The sequence below is a fragment of the Triticum aestivum genome, chromosome 2B, assembly GCF_018294505.1.
Source record: "Triticum aestivum cultivar Chinese Spring chromosome 2B, IWGSC CS RefSeq v2.1, whole genome shotgun sequence".
Classification (NCBI taxonomy): Eukaryota; Viridiplantae; Streptophyta; class Magnoliopsida; order Poales; family Poaceae; genus Triticum; species Triticum aestivum.
In genome coordinates, this window is record NC_057798.1 from 716,859,374 (window position 1) to 716,881,870 (window position 22,497).

Genomic DNA, 22,497 nt, shown 5'->3' on the forward strand with positions numbered 1-22,497 from the left:
AAATAATAAGAGTAAAACCGATAGATAATGCATAAGGAAAATTGCAGAGAAATGCATGGAAAGTGTCTACATAGCATTGTAGTTAATAGGTAAATGCATGTCATATTTCAGCCGAGTGGACAGATCGAGCCGTATTTGGCCAAGAGCTTCCACGTTTGAAACCCCTCCTATATGATTGCTTTTCCATGTTATTTCTCACTAGCACACAATATATTTCAGATCTATTCTATGTGATTAAATAAAATACGAGTGGGTTTCTATAAAAAAATCACCCAACACTTTCCTGCTCTCAGCCACTAACTAGAGGTCACTACCACGTGGGCTGGTGTTTGTTCGAATATGGAAGGAGGCACCGTATTTGCATGGCCGGACAAGTTCTAGCACCAGTTTTGTGTTAACTTTAGACACCAAGCTGACCTTGCAAGCAAGTTGAGGCACATCCAATGTATTTAACTCTTTTATGTTGGAAGTTTGAAACTTTTAGCCAATTGGTGTGCTAAAGTACTCTTTATATTGTTACAAGCTCTCATTGTTGTGAGAAAGAGACGGTCATATCTACGGCTTAATTGTCTTGAGAGTTTGCACTTCACACTACACATGGCAATAATTTATTTCCATGTTCTTTGTTTCTCGTTGGGTTATGAACTTGTTCTATTTTTCTTTTCACACTATTATGTTGCCAATGCGGCAGAGATTACAAAGCAAACACAAAGAAGAAGAAACTACGAGAGCCCTTGGCTAAGGGAAGGATAGGAATTTTAGTTATCACTTATGGGGGGGGGGGTCTTTCTGAAGTCGATCCTCAGGTCAACAAACCATGCATTTTGGCAAGCCAAATTATCGTACGCTTCAGCTCTTTATCAGTTGCCTGAAAACTAAAATTTTGTAAGTCTATTCTACTTGTGAGTAACAGTGTATAGCCCGAGGCAAGACCAGGATGATGCAAGCAGTCGATGCATCTAAAAGAGGTCATGCCAGGACCTTGTCGGAAACAGGGACAACATGGTTAGCTGCGGTGTCGCCGATGTAGTCGACAATTAAGCTTCATTGGTGTGGACGAGGATGGGGGCTATTCCTTTTGATTCCTTCTTTGATTAAACATCGCTTGATCTCGACATGGTGACGCCATGGCTGGCAGCAGGGTCACCGACGAGGGCTGGAACAGGGGTGAGGCATGTGGAGAGGAGGGAAGAGGCGGAGAAAAGAAATTGCGTATGTCACAAGGTAGAAGATGAACAATAGCACTTGCCAGACGACGAAGAAGAGGGGTGACCATTGGATTTCAATCCAACAAGATCTGCGTGGAGTCGCTAAGACTTCCCAAAAAAATCAGTCGACAGATGCACATAGGTGCATCCATTATTGTGTAACAACTAACAACCTATCTCTGAATTAATGGACGAACCTCCCGACATACGTGTACTAACATTGACGTTGCAATATCTGAGAACCTATCACTAACATTAATTTTCTTAATTAAAACAAGAGAGAATTCTTTTTCTAATCAATCCACTAATGCATAGGTGCTTTGTTGGGTAACGTTGCATGGAAAACAAAAAAAAATTCTACGCACACGCAATGATCTATCCATGGAGATGCATAACAATGAGGGGGAGAGTATGTCTACGTACCCTCGTAGATCGAAAGCGGAAGTGTTTGACAACGCGGTTGATGTAGCCGAACTTCTTCTAGCTCCGACCGATCAAGTACCGAACGTACGACACCTTCGAGTTCTGCACACGTTCAGCTCGATGACGTCCCTCGTCCTCTTGATCCAGCAAGATGTCGATGTAGTAGATGAGTTCCGTCAGCACGACGGCGTTGTGTGGTGATGATGAAGTGATCCTCATAGGGCTTCGCCTAAGCACCATGAGAATATGACTAGGGGTGTAAACTGTGGATGAGGGCGTCGCACACGGCTAGGCAATTGTCTGTTGTGTTCTGGGCGCCCCCTCCTCATATAAATAGGTGGGAGGGAGAGGGGAAAGGCCTAGGGGCACCCCAAGTAGTACCGAATCCTACTTGGGCTCTTGCCCTTAGCCGCGCCCACCCTGCCATGTTTGTCGGAGGGGGAGGAAAGAGGAGGGGAGAGAGAAGGAAGTGGGAATCCTAATCCACACTTGCCTTTCCCCTTTCCCCCTTTCATTCTCCACCTTGGCCGGCCCATATGGGGTGTGCACCAGCCCCTTGTGGCTGGTGCGTTTTCCCTCTTGGCCCATAAGGCCCATATCTTTTGCCGGGGGTGCCCGGAACCCCTTCCGGTGACCTGATATGTACCCGGTACCCTCTGGAACACTTCCGGTGTCCGAATACCATCGTCCTATATATCAATCTTTACCTCTCAGCCATTTCGAGACTCCTCGTCATGTACGTGATCTCATCCGAGACTCCGAACAACATTCAGTCACCAAATCACATAACTCATATAATACTATATCGTCATCGAACGTTAAGCATGCGGACCCTACGGGTTCGAGAACTATGTAGACATGACTGAGACACCTCTGCGGTCAATAACCAATAGCGGAACCTGGATGCTCATATTGGCTCCTACATATTCTACGAAGATCTTTATCGGTCGAACCGTTATGACAACATACGTAATTCCCTTTATCCATTGGTATGTTACTTGCCCGAGATTCGATCGTCGGTATCTTCATACCTAGTTCAATCTCGTTACCGGCAAGTCTCTTTACTTGTTCCGTAATACATCATCTCGTGACTAACTCCTTAGTCGTTTGCTTGCAAGCTTATGATGTGTATTACCGAGAGGGCCTAGAGATACCTCTCTGATATTCGGAGTGACAAATCCTAATCTCGATCTATGCCAACTCAACAAACACCTTCAGAGATACATGTAGAGCATCTTTATAATCACCCAGTTACGTTGTGACATTTGATAGCACACAAGGTATTCCTCCGGTATCCGGGAGTTGCATAATCTCATAGTCGAAGGAATATGTATTTGACATGAAGAAAGCAATAGCAATAAAACTGAATGATCATTATGCTAAGCTAACGAGTGGGTCTTGTCCATCACATCATTCTCCTAATGATGTGATCTTGTTATCAAATGACAGCACATGTCCATGGTTAGGAAACCTTAACCATCTTTGATCAACGAGCTAGTCTAGTAGAGGCTTACTAGGGACATGATATTTGCTTATGTATTCACACATGTATTTAAGTTTTCGATCAATACAATTCTAGCATGAATAATAAACCTTTATCATGAATAAGGAAATATAAAATAACAACTTTATTATTGCCTCTAGGGCATATTTCCTTCATGCTTATGTTATTTTGCGTAAAAGACTATCGCTGACATAGTTCTGTACACACCTGGATCGCGATGCCATCAGAATGGTGAGGATAGAGGATACACCTACATGGGAGCTAAAAAGCCACACTCATAGCATTCTGAACCTCACTATGTCCAGCGTGGGAAGATGGCAGCTTGACTTGGACCTCTGCAGCCATCACATCACTTGAACTACTGCACGATCCCCGTAGCATCCCAAATCAGACAAATCTTATATGCAAAGTAAAAAAGAAACAAAGAGAGTGCATTCTATTTAGTTACCGCCATGTAGATGTAATAGTTAAGATTTTTAAGGCAAAGTTATGTAGAACTAAAAAATATGATTTGTTTCTATTTTCCTTAGTCAGGTCTAATAGGAAAGTTTGTCCTATCTCAAAATAAAACTCAAATGTGTGTTGTGATATGTTGATTATTGAGGGCTTGTACTCCCTATTTTAGATACTTAACACGGGCTTTACGGCTACATGAGGACATAATAGATGACTACATGAATGAAGACATAATAGATTAAGTATTGTCCCTCTACATTAACAAAAAAACAAACAAAGTTGCAATCAAAGATAATGGGTGTGAGAGGCCTCTGTTCACGCAATAGACATATCTATAAAACCAACAGTCTTCAACTCATGCACACGTAAGCAAAACTACTGTTGATACATGGCAAACAACGTATACTCTTCTTTCGTACTAAATTTATTCAGTCCCTCTCAACTTCTTAAACAATATGTTAATTCCTTGCATGTGTAATTTGAGTTAACAATGCTCAACTTTGCAAGGGTACAACATGGAAGTTAAGCTGAAGTGCTGATAATACATGCTACAATTGGATTTCACTCAATTTCTTCTAGCAGAATCTTTGTTAAATTTTGATTTATAGCCAAAAAAATTGGTTACCCTTTAATATTATTGTCTTGTACCTTAATGAAATTTCTTCACTTAATTTACAACTTCAACTAAACTTCTACGTTAGCTAACTTGAAATATCTGACACAAACTTTCATAATCTACCAAACTGCAAATAAACTTTTGTTGTCAACGAGACAACCACCTTCTAGTTAAGTGGGTCTAACAAAATATCTACTATTCACAGTCATGCTTCAAACATTTTGGCTAAATGCCATATAAATGTGGAATAGCACACAAGCCATTAAAGCATTAGTGTAGTTGTTATTTGGTTATATTCTTAGTGGTTTCCTAGGTATCCAACGTACTCAAACTGTGCCTCTTCATAACCACACATTCTAATGGAATCATCATACTGTAAAGATTGTAACATTAGCACAGTGATAGTATTCGATCGCGCAACTGGAGACACCATATGCTCAGAATGCGGCCTTGTATTGGATAGTCATTACATTGATGAGAAAGATGATTGGCGTACATTCACCCCTTTAGCATCAAAAGATGATAATTATGACCCTATTTCTACAGTGAAATCCCCAAATAATCTGAAATCAAGGCATAATTCTACACCTGCTATGAGATTTGATAAAAACATATTTGATCACCACAAATCTTTTCGCGGCAATATACAGAAGTCTGTTGATTTTTCTTCCCATCAAGCCGACAATGCAATTCACTATATAGGTGATATGGCTGACAGGTGAATTCATATTCTTATGTACATTTAGTTCAAATTTATTTTTTACTAATATGATTTTTAATATTTCTTCACTAATATGATTGTCATATTAATATATTGGAATGAACTTTTATGTGTACATGTGAACTTTAAGATGGTTATTTTTTTACTAATATATTTGTTATTTTGACTTGTTGAAAGTTAATTGTTATAATTATAATATAGCGCACAACAAAAATTAAGATAATTCAAATAAGAAGTGTAGCACAAAACTAAGTGAACTAACCACATTGTTTTTAGGTTGGGCATTGTGGATAACATAAAGCTTCAAGCAACAAGTTTATACATGAAAGCAAATGATCTTAAGATATTTAATATAAGGAAGAAACATTCTCTTTGTGCTGCTTGCTTGTACGTAGCATGCAGGCAAGCTAATAAGGCTCGAACTATAAAAGGTATGAAAACTATTGTAGGAATATATGAACGTTTTATCATATATTATCAATAAACTTCTTCATTTCTATCTAAAAAATAGAGATTTGCATCGTCACTAATGGAGTTACAAAAAAAGAAGTTTCTCGAGCAAAAGATTTACTAGTACACCATATTGAAGAGAAGAAAGGCGAATGCATGGAAATCAGTAGTGTTCGTCCTAGGGATCTCGTGGTAAGTATTTTCATAGTTACTTTGTTACATCATAACATTTTTATGAAGTACGCCTAGTAGTTCATTTTTTGATAAAAGGTAGCAGAATATAAATGTGTTCAAGTTAATAGTTTCAATAAAAAAATTACCCTATAATTAACACTTTGTAGCGACGTTTTTGTTCAACACTTGGAATGTCAAACAAAGCTATTCAAGCAGCAGAAGAAGCAGCAAATCGAGTGCAGAGACTTGATATAAGGTATTTATTATCAGATGCGTAATTACATTACTTAATCAATATATTCATACATGCACAAAAAAGTGAAACTAAAATTAATAATCGAAGGGTGTCAATTGTGGAATTAGATAATTTAATATTCCCAACAAACATGTTTACATTTTGCAATTGTATATTGAATAAATCTATTACTTGTGCAGAAGGAATGCTATATCAATAGCTGGAACAATAATATATTTAGTATCTGAATCTTCCAAGGAACCATGTGACAAGGTTGCTATTAAAGGTAGTATATTTTCATTGTATAGTATTTTATTTGTATAGATTCTTTGCATGCGATGGATATTTTCTAACAAAAACAATTTTTGTTTTGTAGATATATGCGCTGTGGCTGGATTAACAGAAATTACCATTAGATATTGTCACAAGGAACTTTGTAATTATGCTCCATGGCTCGTAGAAACATACGCAACACAACATGCAAAGGAAAAATAAGTATAGAATCCAACATGATGTCAACTATCACATTTCATTGAACTATGTTTTAACAAAATATATTATTATTATTTAACTGGTTGGTTCATCAATATATACGAAAATTTAATATGTACATTATTTATTGAAACCCATTTTATTTAATGCAGCAATTCGATAACTTAGTTCCTTTCATAAATATCGTTAACAAACAAAGAAGAACCCAGTCTCACCACTAAAGAGTAGACATATTGTTATCAAGAGGATACAAGTACGATGAGCACACACTCAGCCTCTGCATGATTAGAATGCACACAACCAACACCAACACACACACACACACACACACACACAAATACGCCAACAACTAGCAAAGTCATATAAGACAAAGTTATGTCAACAACTAGCAAAGTCATATAAAACAAAGTTATGTGTAGACGAGAAAAAAGGAAAAATACCCAAAGTGATCAGATCCACGATTGCAAACTGCAACAATGATCATATCCGTATCAATCATCTCATGACACGACACAAACGACAAGATTATTGAACAACAACCTCTTCAGCAAGGGAACAACACTCAAGTGACGCCATCACCGGATCCAACCACAAGGCATGAATCTAGGTGTTCACCTTGAAGAGTTAGTCCTAGCATATCCAAGCAAAACCTTCGAGAAGGTAACGGCGTAAAGAACACGGCATTGCCAGGTATAACCAATTTGGGACAGACCTAGGCTTCCTCCCCAGAGCTCGAGACCGGGTCCATGACAGCATCACCATCGAAATCACTCATGTGTTGTAGCCATCACTTTTTCATGATCCCAGCAACTACCTGTGATGTGCGACCATCGCCGCTACACAACCATCCTCATGCGTCGAGATTTCATCCATGTCACCATCAAAGTCAACCACCGGATCTAGAGAGATAAACCTTCTTGAAGGCCTTTCGGTGATCATGGCCGTCGTAGAGCCGTAGGAGGTTGTTACAGTACAGTTTGAAGCCACCACCATCTAGTTGACCATATTTGCATGAACACCACCAAGCCGTCTAGACTTGAGTTAGTGCAACCACGCTGGATCGACCGTGGACGACACTGATGTCACGGCCGCCCAACATATCAGACCTGATCGTCACGCCATCTGCATGGCCGCGGACAGTCACTACCACCTAGAAGCCATGGGCCGCCCCACAGGTTCCAAGACAGGGTCGGTCCTAAGATTATGGGGCCCACGGCGAGACTAAAACGAGGGGCCCTCAGTATAATCTTTAAAATAATAGTCTACATATATAGAATGTTACTAGTAAACACTTAAGTGCCTCCAAAATGTTGCATCGCGCCCTATCGCCAGCAGTCCCGAGCCGCGGCGGAGGAGAACCAGTGCCCCGCGGCCGCCTTCTTTGGGGTCGGCCCAACCTTGCCGAGGAGCACCCTCGACCAATGGTGAAGCCACCTCCCGGCGACCCTGGGCTGCTGCCCGGGCTCTGCCTAGAAACTCCCTTTTGATTATAGAAGAAGATGGAGAACTAATCATCAGTTTTAGTGGGCAAATGCCCATAAACCACATCCCTTTGTATTTTGCCCCAGCTCCATTGATTAGCTCCGCCACTGCCCTCGACAGGGGCGAGAATGAGACAGGTTAGGATTTTTGATCTTGTTTGCCTTGTTATACTATTAAACGTGCACGTGCAACACATGTATAATCATAAAAAAAAATCCTTGGTCATCCTAGTTAAGACACAATTATTTCAAATATTAATTCGAACTAAATATAGATTTCGCAGATATAGTTATTCCATATGAGCACCATATCTCAATGGACATCTCAACCATACAGATTTAACAAAAACACATCACCTACCTTAGTCAATTTCGTCCCACAGATTGACCCTTAAGTACCACACGTAGACAACATTTGGTCAACGGCTCTTGATCCATATATAACAAAATTAATGTGAAAGTAAGTTCGAGATTGAGCATATTTCTACTAATGCACCCCAAAAAATCCGCATATTTATCATCTTGACCGCTTGTGTAGGTATCATGTTCTAGCTAGAAAACAAAACAAAACTTGCCAATGGAACAGTGTCCATGTCATTCTAGTTAGATATGATCCAAACTCGGGCAATTGTTATTTTCAATGCTGCACTGGAGGATCTAAAAGAAAGTAATTCCAGGGTTTTTGATCACTTGGCCAGCAGCGCTGACAAGGTCTTGGACCTAGTCGGGGAGAAAATTGCAGTTTGGAGGGCAGCCGGCTGCATCTCCGATTCTGTCTCCTGAAGCAACTTTTTTTTAGATCTGCACCCTTCATTAAATGTTACTGTTCATGGGGATACATATAACATCGTGTAAAACAGAAAGCCACACATGGCACCCGGTTTTCCTTTTGCCCGAACTCTGTTTGACGGGCTTTTGACTTGGGCTCCCAGTCCTAGTTTTTTTTTTCGACATCAGGCCCTAGTTCGCCTAGACTACTTGCCCATTTGTAAACCACTTTTTTTCTATCTAATAAGGTTTGATCATGGACCGTTCAAATTTTTATTTTCAAGAAAATCATGTATGCTCGGTGCACACCTGAAGTAATGAACAACAATTTACATGAGTTCATTCAGTAAGCATGAATGGATGCATTTCTACAAAAAAAATAGAACAACGAAGCAAGTTTAATGGCAACACCCCTTTGAGAATCTAATTACGTAGAACAGAGTATACACAATACAAAATTATCACAATTATCTCTCATGCAATGTAACAACAATGCGTACACATATATTCCTCCCAAATCACATCATCTTAATTTCAGAAACTAAAAAGATCATCATATCAGGCAGCCCCCATAGAGTACAGGTTTCCAAAAAGAATGTAGGCCAATTTTATTACAAGAGCAATAGCATCAGCGGGAAAGTACATTGCTATTTTCTTACTCACTATTATGTAGTGTTTAAAATTCACTTAAAGAAAGCACACCAGCAAGACTTCAGTGGATCAGCTAGTAAGAAACCCTTGCAATCCTTTTAGAATGAAGACCAAATTCTTCTTAACATAAATAGGGAATGATATGATATATTGATCTGGATTTGTGAGAAGAAGAAACAATATGGAGCAGGAAACATTCACTATCACAACTATGTATGTTAGTAGAAAACATTGATAGGAAATAGATGTCTACTGTCCAACATTTGGTATCTTATAAACTGGTCCAAGTTTTTTTAAATGAAGACGCAAAAAGCATCCGGTTTTAAATTAATATAAAGTCCACACACCAGGCAACATCCATAGAGTACATGTCACATATTACAAACCTAGGGTCCGAGAGATAAACTGGTCCAAGTACTCCATGTTGCACTGTATTTAGTTGTTATTTTCTCTCATTGCAACAACAAATCAGAAGAAATTTCATTGAGCAGTCAGTCACAAAGTGTAAGCTTAAGCTAATAGAATACAAAAAAAAGATAAGGAACAATAGCTTCAATATTTATACTTCATAGTGCCCGTAATATCACCTCATACTGAAATTGGTACAACATCAACATCAAACGAACTATTTCCATGTAATATGTTTTTTGAGAAGAAACTCAAAATATCCTAGATGCGATGCTTATACAAGTTTGAGTTAAAAAAAATGCTTGTACAAGTATGCAGACTGAAAATATTTTGACTACCTACATAGCAAAAATTGTGGGATTTCACATCACCTCAGAATATATAGATGTAAATACATCTACCTAGATAACAAGACCGGAGGATTTCACATCAACTTACCGTAGTACTACCATAAGTAGCTCCTGAAACAAAACACTGCATAATCAAATAATAATGTTTAGCTTACAAAGTAGTGTCCATTGAATAGTCATGAAGAGTATATGGAATCAACAACACATAACTTGAAATGCGGAATTACTAACATAATCAAACTTAGCAAGCAAGGCAAGGGTACAAGTTAATTCACTAATGTCTTATGCACATTACCCTTAATAACATGGTCAATACAATAGTCATCTACCAACTATTTTGGGGATGGAAGTTAGATAGTACAGAAGCATAACAACCCATCTGCTCAAAAATGTAAAGAGAACTGCTACGCAGGCTATGGGTTGTGCCTGATTTCTACATGACAAGATATAGCAGCCATCGATCACCTCGGCCGCAGCCATCGATCACAAGGTTGTGTGAAAATCATCCTGCAAAGGGTCATGTTCACAGTAATTCGTTAAACAATTTCTGGAAAATTAACATTGCATTCACAATAATCAATAGTTATTAACCAATAAAAGACGGATCAACTGCTGTTATGGAATTCTGAACGGGATGCAAAATTGCTGCTTAGCCTTCTCATCCATGCCCTGAGCATCCTTTTCCTCTTTCTACACATGTTGCATAACAAAAATTGGAGCATTTGCTAACAAAGATTATACAACATAGAATGGTACTCCCTCTGTCCCAAAATATAAGAACGTTTTTAACACTACACTAGTGTCAAAAATGTTTTTATAATATGGGACGGAGGGAGTAGAAGAAAAGAATACATGTACTGTCTGTACGTAGTAGACATATGAAAAAAAAGCAAGAACATAAATAAGATGTGCAACTGAACATGGAAAGAAGAGAGGAATTACTGCAGGTGGGTGTACATGCGCTGGACTTAGCAAAGGGAAGGGGAGAAAGGAAGTTTCAGGGGTGGTGGTACAGACCTGTGATGTCGTTCTCCTCCTGGTTGTCCACTCCTTATTGTTCAGTTTGTGCACATCTTATCCTGGGCTTCCTGGGCGATCCTTGATCACAGCCGCGTGCCCCGATGGCATCCACGGGCTGCTGGCGGCGGAGCGGGCGCGATGGCTTTGCGCAGGGACCCGAGAGGATGCCCGATTTCCTGCTGCTCCCGCTGACCTTCTGCTTCCCAATGCTGGAGCGGCTCGACCTCTCATTGACCTCGTTGTGGGGACACCGCTGCTCTCATCGGCCTCGCGCGTCGCAGGGGCGCCCGCCTCCTCCTCTCCAACGACCTCCTGCTCCACCAGGAGGAGATCGCCGAACCGAACGCCTTCGTTGAGGCGCACCTCGCTGCCTACTTCCCCGTCGTGTCCGACCTCGCCGTCTACTGCCGCGGCCCCTCCATGCTCGCCAGCCACGCTCCGTAGCATCAAAGGTCGTAAGCTGGCACCAGCAGGTCCTCGACCTCCTGGACTGTTCGGATCTCGAGTCGCTGCTTTAGGCCTGCCCCGAGCTCACCGCGCTCGACCTCTCCAAGTTGTACTGCTGGACCGAGGATGTCCTGCCGGCGCTCGACGCGCACCCGGCCGCCGCCGCCGCTAGGCTCATTAACCTCGACCTCGGCCTCGCTGGCACCTCCAATGGCTTCCATGCCTCCCTGGGCCATCGCGGCCCGCCGGCCCCTTCCCCAGCCTCCAGTGGCCATGGCAATCTGCAGTGTGGGAATGGAGAGAGGGAGAGAGATTAGTGAGGAGATGCAGAGAGAAGGGAGGAGGGCGCTGGGCACGGCTGACCGGCAGAGGAGGTCGGCGGCGGCTTGCAAGAGCGCGGGTGGCGACGGAGGCGGGGTCGACTCGGGGTGGATCTGGGGAAGCGGACGGGAGGAGGGGAAAAGAGGAGCAGCGGCGCAACATGTGGATCCATTCTTCTCGAGGGTCAGGGAGGCACGATTAAGATGGAATTTACATGAAAACCAGGGAGCTGTGGGCGGGGCCGCCGGGATCGGGGACGCGGAAAGCTTGACCGATTGGTAGACGCGACGTCTGCTCGGCACAACATTTGATCTAAGCCGTTGTTCTAATTGACAGACTATTGGCATTATATGGACGATAGGATGTGTTTAAGTTGATTTGATCATAGGGTCCTGATTATTCTGTGTATAGTTTGTTATGTGGCGTTAGGGGAATTTACATTTGCTCGTACTCCCTCTGTTCCACTTTGTAATGCGCCTTTGTATATGGCGTTTATACCAATGCTTGAGCTGGCACTCTCATTTGGACAGGAAATGCCCTCCCCCTGCTAGCTCTGTCACAGCATGTGGGCATCTGCTGCTGCTTTCCTATGAACCAGCCAAGGGCTACTTTGGTCCAAATCAGCTTATGCGCACTACATATAGGAATCAAGGTCAAAAATCTATGCGCATTAGAATATGGAATGGAGGGAGTATAAGTATAGACAGTGGCGGAGCTAGGCGACTGAACCAGGGTGGGCCAACAATACTACTGTACATATACATTGATTTTTTTTAAAAAAAATTAGCATTTCTCCTATGGTATAAAACCTATTTCCAAATCTCAGACAATGGAGGGAGTATAAGTATAGTATAGATAAGTATAGATACAACAGATAATCATAAGGGAGCAATGAAGTCAAACATTGGTGCATGCAAATATGTAATTCAAACTTTGTATAAAAGGTGTTTCTATGGCTTGCATCACAAGCACGCATATATTACTGTCTACTGTGCCCTTCGTACGCCGTATGCACATACGTTTTACTCTGTTAGTTCATGTTAAACTAGGTACTGATCATTGTTATCTTCCTCCGTCAGCAAAGAGGGCAGTGTGAAGTTGTCAACCGTTTGACCTTTTGCTGCCACTTGAAAACCATTAGAGAGCACCGATTTGAGCAGCAATCTCGGTGCAGTCGCGGGAGTGTTGCATGACCTTCGACTGCCAAGACGAAGAAGCATCGACCGCTCATGAGCTCAGCTGCAAGCCAAGTCCGAGGCTCTCTCCTCCTCCTATTCTGCGTGTTCCTGTTTCACTTTCATCTCGGAACGCCAGCCTACGGCGCAGACATGTTCGACAGCAGCGGCGACGTCGCCGATGGCGAGACACTTGTCTCTGCCGGTGGGTCGTTCACCATGGAATTCTTCTCTCCTGGGTTGCCAGCGCGGAGGTACCTCGGGATATGGTTCTCCGTGTCGGAGGACGCCGTGTCACTACCGGAACAGGGCCCGATGCCGACGGCCATATATATGCCGACGGCCCCCGTCGGCCTAGTTTGGGCTATGCCGACAGCCATGTCCAGGCCGTCGGCGTAACAAAGCCGTCGGGCTATCCCGAGCTATGCCGACGGCCCCCGTCTGCCCAAAAGAGCCGTCGGCTTAGCCCAAGCTACGCCTACAGCGGCCGTCGGCATACATGGGCCGTCGGCATAGGTGCGGGCCCGGCGATCCCGCTCGTGACGTGCGGCTAACGGCGTCCGATCTATGCCGACGGCCAAGACGGGAGGCCGTCGGCATAGATGCGTTTATCATGGCATCGATCCGAGGCGCACCGACCACCACCTATGCCGACGGCTTCCGTCGGCATAGATGCCACATCACCGATCCGTGGCGCGCCAGCCATCTGCTCGGTTAGTACATTTGTCTAACTACTGAGAAACTAGTTCTCGTTCATTCAACACTATCATGTATATTTACCGTTAGAATCTTCTCTCAAACATGTAGGGGACCGGCGGCTCAACTCCTGCTCCGTCGACCCCAGTCACTCCGATCTGGTAGAGTGATGGTGGTCGAGGTGGCGGTTTTGGCGGAGGTGGTCTTGGCGGTGGTGGTTTTGGCGGATGTGGACTTGGTGGTGGTGGTTTTGGCGGAGGTGGACTTGGTGGTGGTGGTGGCTTTGGCGGAGGTGGTCTTGCTTGATGTCGATGATGATTCCGTGCATGCGGCCGTCGTGCCATGCCTTTCATGTTCCAACTTTTATGATGTTCCATGTCTTGCACTACTTTTATGTTCATGAACTTTCGCCGGTGATGATCTTTAGATGATGAACTTGACTATGTTTAAATGATGATGATGAACTTGAGTATGTTTAGATGATGAACTGTCATATTTCTGCATAATTACATATTATTCTGCTTTGAAATGCTGTCAAATGAATTGAAAAAGAGAAAACAGGGAAAAAAACTATGCCTACGGCAAAGCCGTCGGCATATATAAGCCCAGGAGCTACCAGGGCACACCACGTGGCGGGGATATGCCTACGGCAAAGCCGTCGGCATAGATTTCCATCTATGCCGACGGCTTTGCCGTAGGCATATCCCTGCCGCTAGGAGAAGCCAAGGGACGACACGTGGCGCAGGTATGCTGACGGCTAGGTCGTCGGCATAGATTTCCATCTATGCCGACGGCCTAGCCATCGGCATACCTGCGCCACGTGTCGTCCCCTGGCTCGCCAGCGCTTTTGACGGCGCCGTCCGTTGCCGTCAGACGGAAAACAACGCCGACGGCTAAACTATGCCGACGGCTGTCCCACGGCTGTTGGCATACGCACCTATGCCGACGGCTATACTACGCCGACGGTCTGACACATCTACGCTGACTTGATCTACACCGACGGGGCTATGCCGACGGCAACCGTAGGCATAGATCTATGCCGACGGGAAAGGACCTATGCCGACGGCCCTGGGTCGTAGGCATAGCCCGCGAGTCCGGTAGTGTGTGCTTGGTGGCCAACCGTGATGCTGGTGCTCGGCAACGCCGGGAGGCTCCTCCTGATGGACGGCGGTCAGGTCGCGTGGTCGACGAACTTGACTGGCGCCGCTTCCGCGGTGGTGCAGCTGCTAGACTCTAGGAACCTTGTCGCGCACGATCAGGTCAGCGGTGCCCGCCTATGGCAGACGTTCGACCACCCGTCGAACACCTTGTTGTCCGACATGAAGGCCGGCAAGAACCTGTTGACGGGGGCCGAGGGCCGAGTGGTACATCACGTCGTGGCGCTGCACGAAGACGAAGGCGCTGCCGGAGAACGCGCTTTGGCACAACGGCGTCAAGAAGTACCACACCGGGCCGTGGAACGGCGTGCACTTCAATGGCTGTTGGGCAAATAAGCCACGGTCATGTACTGGGCATAGTCTGACTACTGTCTAGGCTTAGTCCGGCTGGTGTACGAGTGCGTGCGTGTGCGGTGAGTGCTGTACGCGAGTCCGTGGCAAGTGGGCGTGCGTGTGTGTAGCGTCTGTTGGCGAGAAGAGGGGGAGCGTTGGAGTCGATCCCAGGCGGGCGCGCATGACCAGGACATGTACGTGCATGTCGCGGGTGTGGACGGTGTGGGCTGGATCAGGCGCTCGGCGTGGTGGACTCAGACGTGGGTTCGTGCCCGGCAAGTCCCACGGTATAAGTAGCCCCCCATGCATTGTAACAGATTGGCGCCGAGTTCGTGCTCGAGGTATAAAGGCCGTACGTGCGACAGCAGCGTTCGTGCGCTGGGAAGAAAAACCTGCTGTGTCTCCCTTCCTTCTTCCTTTGGTTGATCGTGAGAGAGAGCAGAGAAACAGAGAGAGCTCCAGTGAGTGCTAGGGCTAGGGGTAGACACCAACAATTGGTATTCAGAGTTTTGGTTCAGGCGATCACCGGCGACCATGGCGCTCGTCCCACACGGCGGCGGCGCGGGCGGATCGGTGTCAATGGCGATGCCGATGCTCACGCCGGACAACTACATGGTGTGGGCGATCAAGGCGCAGGCGATCCTCGACGCCCACACTCTGTGGGAGGCGGTGGCGCCGGGCGACGCGGCGGTGAACGGGAAAAGTGCAAGACGGCGAGTGCAGTGATTCTCGGCGGGCTACCAGAGGACGTGCTGCTGCAGGTGGCGACGAAGCTCACCGCCAGGGAGGTATGGGAATCCCTGAAGGTGAGGTTCATCGGCCCCGATCGGGTGCGCGCAGCGAGGCGGGCAACGCTGCGCGGGGAGTTCGATCGCCTCAAGATGGCGGACGGCGAGGCGCTGGATGCGTACGCCGGGAGGCTGGCAGGGATGACGGCGCGGTTCGCGAATCTCGGGGAGACGCTGGGCGACGCGGAACTCGTGAAAAAGCTCCTGGGCACGGTGCCCGATCGGCTGTTCCCCGTCGTCGCCGGGATCGAGCAGTTTTGCGTCATCGAGGAGATGGCCTTCGACGAGGCGCTCGGGCGGCTGCGCGCGTTCGACGAGCGGGTTTGGTGCCGTGGACAAGACGGCGGCGAGCGTGGCGGGGAGAAGCTTCTCATGACGGCGGCAAAGTGGGCAGCGCGGGAGCGTCGGCACGGCAGAGCTCGGGACGATGACGACGGCCCGAGCGTGGCGCCGGGCAACAGCGGCAACTGGCGCGGTCGCTGCTACCGCTGCGGCGAGCGCGGCCACTTGAAGAGGGAATGCCCCAAGCTGCGGAGGGCGCCGGCGGCGGAGCAGGCAATGTTGGTGGACGTCGGCATCGAGGATGGCGGACTCCTCTAAGCCGTGGCTTAGGAGGAGTGTGTTGGGCAAATAAGCCACTGCCATGTACCGGGCATAGTCTGCCTACTGTCTAGGCTTAGTCCGGCTGGTGTACGAGTGCGTGCGTGTGCGGTGAGTGTGCTGGACGCGAGTCCGTGGCAAGTGTGCGTGTGTGTGTGTGTAGCGTCTGTTGGCGAGAACAGGGGAGGAGCGTTGGAGTCGATCCCAGGCGGGCGCGCATGACCAGGACATGTACGTGCATGTCGCGGGCGTGGACTGCGCGGGCCGGATCGGGCGCTCGGCATGGTGGACTGGGACGTGGGTTCATGCCCGGCAAGTCCCGGGGTATAAGTAGCCCCCATGCGTTGTAACAGATTGGCGCCGAGTTCGTGCTCGAGGTATAAAGGCCGTACGTGCGGCAGCAGCGTTCGTGCGCTGGGAAGAAAAAACCTGCTGTGTATCCCTTCCTTGTTCCTTTGGTTGATCGTGAGAGAGAGCAGAGAGACAGAGAGCGCTCCAGTGAGTGCTAGGGCTAGGGGTAGACACCAACAACGGCGTCCCGGAAATGGCGTCGTACGCCGACATGTTCTCGTACCAGGTGACAGTAAGCCCATGCGAGGTCACCTACGCCTACCACGCCAAGGCCGGGGCGCTGTTCTCGTGCGTGGTGGTGACCGACGCCGACGCGATCCAGCGCCTGGTCTGGGACACGAGCAGCCGGGCGTGGAAGAACTTCTACAGCGAGCCGAGGGACGTGTGTGACGCGTACGCCCGGTGCGGAGCGTTCGGCCTGTGCGACATGATGAACGCGGCGTCCACCTCTTTCTACAGATGCATCAAGGGCTTCGCCCACGCATCACCGTCGGCGTGGTACATGAGGGAGACCTCCGCCGGATGCCGGCGACGGCCGCAGGAGCACCACAGACGGTTTTGCTGTGGTGCGCGGAGTCAAGCTCCCGGATACGCACAACGTGTCGGTGGACGCCAGCATCGGGCTGGAGGAGTGCCGGGAGAGTTGAAACACCCGGTTTAGGGTTTTGCGTGGGTGGTTAACATCTAGCCTCACGTCTCAATATATAGATGATCACAATTACAATTACATACGTATACAAATACGTGTACAAGGACAATATACTAGACCCTACTTTCCATGCCCCCTCAATCTGAACTACATACAAGATTCAGATTGGTTCTAAAGCGGTCTAGCATCTGTCTAGTAGCGGGTTTAGTAAATACATCCGCTAACTGATCATCTGTAGAAATAAACCTGACTTCCAGTTCACAAGCAGTTATACATTCTCTCACAAAATGGAAATCAATCTCAATGTGTTTAGTCCGAGCATGAAACACTAGATTCGCCGTCAGGTAAATTGCCCCTAAGTTATCACACCATAATATAGGAGTGTGCTGCCATGGGACTCCAAATTCTATGAGAACTGAGTCTATCCAAGTGGCTTCAGCCGCGCCATTGGCCAATGCCTTATACTCTGCCTTGATGCTTGACCTCGATACTGTGGGTTGCTTCTTCGAGCTCCAAGATACAAGATTGAGTCCAACAAATATAGCAAAACCATCAGTAGTGCGCCTATCATCAACACAACCTGCCCAGTCTGCATCGGTGAATATACTCACTCCAGTAAATCTGGACTTACGAATCCGTAGTCCCATGTCTAGCGTACCTTTGACATATCTCAGAATACGCTTGACTGCTTCCAATGGTCCTCCGTTGGCTGAGACAGGAACTGACACACTTTGTTCACTGCGAAGGAGATATCAGGACGAGTGAGGGTCAAGTACTGAAGTGCTCCAACCACACTGCGATACCGAAAGGAGTCATCTCTACCCAATAGTGCACCACTATGACGTGAGAGACTCTCGGATGTAGCAAGCGGAGTGGAAGTAGCCTTGCAGTTCTCCATGTTGATGCGATGAAGAAGGTCCAAAGCATACTTTTTCTGCGTCAAGGTCATGACCCCTGAATGAAATGACGCTTCCAAACCAAGAAAGTGCTCGAGGCGACCCAAATCTTTGATGGGAAAGCTAGCAGACAACGACTACACAAGTCGGTGCACCGCGGCGGGGGTAGAGCCAGCAATCACAATATCATCAACGTACACCAGCATGTATATCTGTATGGCACCCTGAGACAAGATGAACAAAGATGCATCTGATCGGGAGGCAACAAAACCGAGCTGCGAAAGGCACTGACTCAAACGAGCATACCAGGCACGGGGCAACCGCTTGAGACCATAAATAGACCGCTGAAGTTTGCAGACATGAGAGGGATATGTGGCATCCTCGAACCCGGGTGGCTGCTGCATATACACATCTTCAGCCAAGAACCCATGTAAAAAGGCATTGCTCACATCAATCTGTCAGAGGCTCCAACCACGAGACACAGCAAGAGACAGAACCAAGCGAACTGTAGCAGGATTCACCACCGGGCTAAAAGTATCTCCATAGTCAATCCCATGCTATTGAGTGAAACCGCGAGCAACAAGGCGAGCTTTGTGCTTATCAACAGACCCATCCGGACGATGCTTGATTTTGAAAATCCACTTGTAGCTCACAATATTAACACCAGGTAGCCGAGGCACCAACAACCAGTTGTTAGTGTGACGGAGAGCAGCAAACTCCTCGGACATGGTGGCACGCCAGGTAGGTTCACCTAGAGCATCACGGTGGGAAACTGGCGCGGCGAAGAAGGCACGGCGGTGAGTCATACCGAACCGTGCCATCAGTGTAAGACTTCTCCTGGCGCGTATGATCACGATGACGTGTAACCATAGCATGCTCCGGAGGTGCATTGCCGGTAGGAGAAGACGGCGGCGACGAGGGCTCGGCCGAGGGTGTCGCGACTGAGGAGACCTCAGCAACAGGCGACACGGGACGAGAGACGACGGTGGGCTAGACCACCCAGGCAAAAGTGGTGGCCTGGGCGACGCACCGGGCAAGGGTGGCGACCCAGCCGCGCCGGTGAGGGTGGTGACCCAGCCACATCCGCGGTCGCACCATCTGGCGAGGCAACCGTGCTTGCCTCGGGCGGCGGGACATGCACGTCCTGAGAATGCACGTCGGGCTCATCAGGAGGCGGCGGAGCAGCAACATGTACCTGAGGGGAACTCAAAGCAATAGCACCTGCAGAGGACAAGTTAGGTGACAAATAGGACAAGTCATATTTATGCACATGGACATTCGGAAGCGGTTCATCAGAGGGAAAAGTGAGGGCATGTTCAAGAGAAGCGGGATCAACCGAGACGCTGGGTTGGGAATAAGGAAACACAGTCTCGTCGAAAACAACATCACGAGAGATGTATATCTGACCGGAGGTATGGTCAAGACACTTATAGCCCTTATGCAAAGGACTATAGCCAAGGAAGACACACATCTTGGAAAGGAACTCAAGCTTGTGAGCATTGTACTTGCGGAGACTAGGCCAACAAGCACACCCAAAAATCCGAAGGGAGGAGTAATTGGGCTGAACATGAAACAGACGAAACAGAGGTGTGTCCTTGTTGAGAACCGGAGTGGGCATACGGTTGATGAGGTAACGTGTTGTCGGAGTAATGGGCCATGGGTAGCCTCACCCAGGTCCCAGGACTTATCAAGACTCTGGGCCAGCTCCGCCTAGCTGGGCCCTAAGCAGAAGTTCCACCCTCTGGGGACCAGTTGGCCTAACGGCCGGCTACCAGAGGGCGACCGACCCCAGCCAACAACGCTGCGGGTGGCCGGTTCCTGCCCACCGGCCTCTGAAGAGGGCGGCATCAAGCAGGCGGCCACCTCGTGGCGACTGTACAGCCAAACCCCCCTCGAGAGTACAAGTTAGGGCATGGCTGCAGTGAAGCACGTCTTCCCCGGCGCCCGGGAGGCGTGGCTACAGTGCTCCGTACAAGCGGAGATCTCCGCACGACGGGGCACTGTGCCATGTCTCCCCTGACATCGCTCCGAGCAGGCGGAGTCCTGTTCCCCACGACGGCCTGTCGGTACGGCCTGCCGGCGGCGGGCCCTATCAGGCAGAGACTCCGTAGAAGACGGCGGAATCCCAACCAGTCGGACTCGGGCAGGGCCGGCCTCCAGCAGGCAGCCGTCCCTCGCCCCAAGGCAAGCATGCCATTAAGCTGATAAGACCAGGTGTGGCTACAGTGATCTCCCACCAGGCGGCGGGACTATAGCCATGCTGAAGATGACCAAGCCCTCGTCACCAATGGCACGACTACAGTGAGTAGCCACCCACCAGACGGCGGGGCCCACCAGGCGGCGGGCCCCAACGGTCGGTGGAGAAGCCGGAGGCCGGAGACGCTGACAGTCAGGCCCAGCACCCGGACAGATTACCATTGTACCCCTAGGAGGTAGGCCTATATAAACCCCCTAGGGCACCCATGCAAAGGGTTCCAACTCTGATAGAACTAGCCAGTTACCTAGGGCAGGGAAGAGCTAGCCATGCCTTCTCCTACCTCTAGACATAACTCAAGGAGAGACTTGTAGCACTAGTGCCTTAGTGATCATGCGGAGACCCCGCAGAGCATGAGTAGGGGTATTATCTCCACGGAGACCACCCAACCTGGGTAAAGTTCGCCGGCATACGTGTCTACGCCCTATCCCGCTTCCAGGCACCGGCGACGTTCTACTCGCTTCCACCATGATAAGCCATCCGTTGGCATATGTCGCACCCAACCCCCGACATTTGGCGCCCACCGTGGGGCGAGGTGCACCGTCTCCCGGAGATCTGCTCTGGACAGGAACCCTGTTCCTTCCTGGCGAGCAAAGCCAGCCCAGCACGCCTGACGGCGTCATCCCTGACGCGCTGCACGGCGCAGAGATCGCCTGCGCGGCGAGCCGCCTCTCCGACCTCGTCGGCGAAATCGACCTCTCCGACGAGCCGGCCTCCGACGCGGGCACCAGCTGCCCTGAGAGACGCCTCATCAGCCTCCTCGACCAGCTCCATGTCACCAGCGAGCCTGCTGTGGACCTGGAGTCTGTTGGCTCCACCGATCCGATGATCGTCGATTCTGACACGGCATCGCTCGACGCGTTCCCCACCAACATGGTGGTCTACGACGAGCCGCCTCCTCGCGAGCACAGCGGCGGAAGCACCGTCATGGAGGTGCTCATCATCAACAGCGGAGAGCACACGGACGAGCTTGCTCAAGACCCCCTCGACACGACTCTGCGCGACCTAACGGCGCCCATTCCAAAAGGCGCGGATGCTGAGGTGCTGGAGACATGCCGCATCCAGCTTCTCGAGAGCGCTGGCCGCCTGGCCAGCATGCGTCGTCTCTCAGACTCCTACCGACGTGAGATGGATCGGGCCGTTGTCGGCACGCCGGCTCCTGAGGGGCCTAGCCGCCTCGGCACGATTCGGCAGCATGGCGCGACTGTCGCCAACATGTTCGGGGCGGAGCGCCCCATCTATGCCACGCCTGCAGAGAACATCCGGGCCGACCAGGCGGTGACGGATGAGCTGGACAAATACGACGACGACGAGCGCCGCCACATGACGGAGCGAGTCCAACAGCTCCTAGACGCGGCCGCCGTGCAGCACGAAGCCGCCTGCCGCGCTGAAGTTCCAGCCCGACGAAACAACGAGACGCCCCCACGCCAAGATCATGGGGCGACATCCCGGACGCCGACTGGTGGCGCCCGCGAAGGAAAGGGCAACGAGCCGGCTGCCAGCTGCAGTCGAACGCGCCTCTCCATCGAGCGCGACAAGGATGGCCGCCCTCATGCGGTGGAGCGGCGAGGCAACCAGCCGCCTCCTCTGCCTCGTGGAGCAAGGCACCCCACTCCGCCTCCCGTCATACACCCGACACTCGGCGACCACCTTGGCCGCCGAGAGGGAGTCGGAGAGAATGACGCCCGCCATCGGATCGATCACCTCAACCGATCCCTGGCGCTAGCAGAAAAAGACGCGTTGGGCCCGCCTTGCTTCGGCCCCCGAATCCGAGATGAGCCCTTCCCCAAAGGGTTCACTCTCCTGCGAGGTACACCCAAGTACACCGACTCCGTGAAGCTGGAGGACTGGCTGGTTGATTACTCCACAACCG

General features: G+C 48.8%; 1 pseudogene; it reads left to right on the top strand.

Annotated features, from left to right (window-relative positions):
* The first annotated feature begins 13,053 nt into the window (after positions 1-13,053).
* LOC123039474 (receptor-like serine/threonine-protein kinase SD1-8) lies at positions 13,054-18,239 on the top strand (annotated as a pseudogene).
* The last annotated feature ends 4,258 nt before the right edge of the window (positions 18,240-22,497 follow it).